Source organism: Macadamia integrifolia, chromosome 12 (assembly GCF_013358625.1).
Source record: "Macadamia integrifolia cultivar HAES 741 chromosome 12, SCU_Mint_v3, whole genome shotgun sequence".
NCBI lineage: Eukaryota > Viridiplantae > Streptophyta > Magnoliopsida > Proteales > Proteaceae > Macadamia > Macadamia integrifolia.
Window position 1 is genome coordinate 8,454,045 of NC_056568.1, and position 1,017 is coordinate 8,455,061.

Genomic DNA, 1,017 nt, shown 5'->3' on the forward strand with positions numbered 1-1,017 from the left:
TATCAATATTAGTCATGACTGACGTTGATATGAATTAATTGATATAGTAGATCAAATATTGATATCCGATACCATGGTGGCAATATAGTTGATTTTTATATTCTGCACTTTTGATGCCCACATAATTATAAAGTATCTATTTGTAAGTTGATTTCAACATAGCTTCACATTATAGAATAAGATTAAAATCATATAATAAAAAAAAAAAAAAAAAAAAAAAAAAAAAAAAAAAACTCATTTTTCTAAGAGCAAGAATTGTTCAAAAATAAAAGAACAAATATGACACATGATGGCCCATATGATTGAAAATTAACAGCTAAATTACAATATTACCCACTCAAGTTCATTCGATCTAATCATGAGTTTGCATTCAAGAAGTGGCTGTAGATTTAATTACAGAAATTATAGCATAAATTATTTTTTCTTTTTTTTGTAGGAAAAATTCTTTTTGTTTAAATATGAGTAAATGTTTAATTCATATCCTTGTAAGATAAAGTTGTTGACATAATATTTAGTATAGGTAGAACACAAATTTTGTTGATATATTGATATATCATCATCCAGGCCTCCAATAAATAATGGTCCATATGCATATTCCCATAAGGCAATATTAATTTGTGTTGGAAAATCACTTTATGTAATGTATCTTAATGACTAAAAGTATAATAATAGAGGGAATAACTTCTTGTCACCAATTCAAGAAATGAAATAAGAAGTTGTAACCTTAATGCGACATTTAATGTAAGGGTAAATAGGATTCTTAAAAAAGTTGAAAATTATCTAATGCAGCAATTAATGCAGTTTTAATGCATAATGAAAGCAATAGAAAACAAATATTATACTAAAGGGCAAAAAAAAGTAGGTTGGTTACAACAAGAAATTTCCCAATAATAAAAGTTCAATACATATTGGATCATATATTGAGAGTGGATGCAAGGATTAGAAACCTTTTTTTTATTTTTATTTTTATTTATTTTTTTTTTTTTTTTTTATTTTATTTTATTATTATTTTTTTTT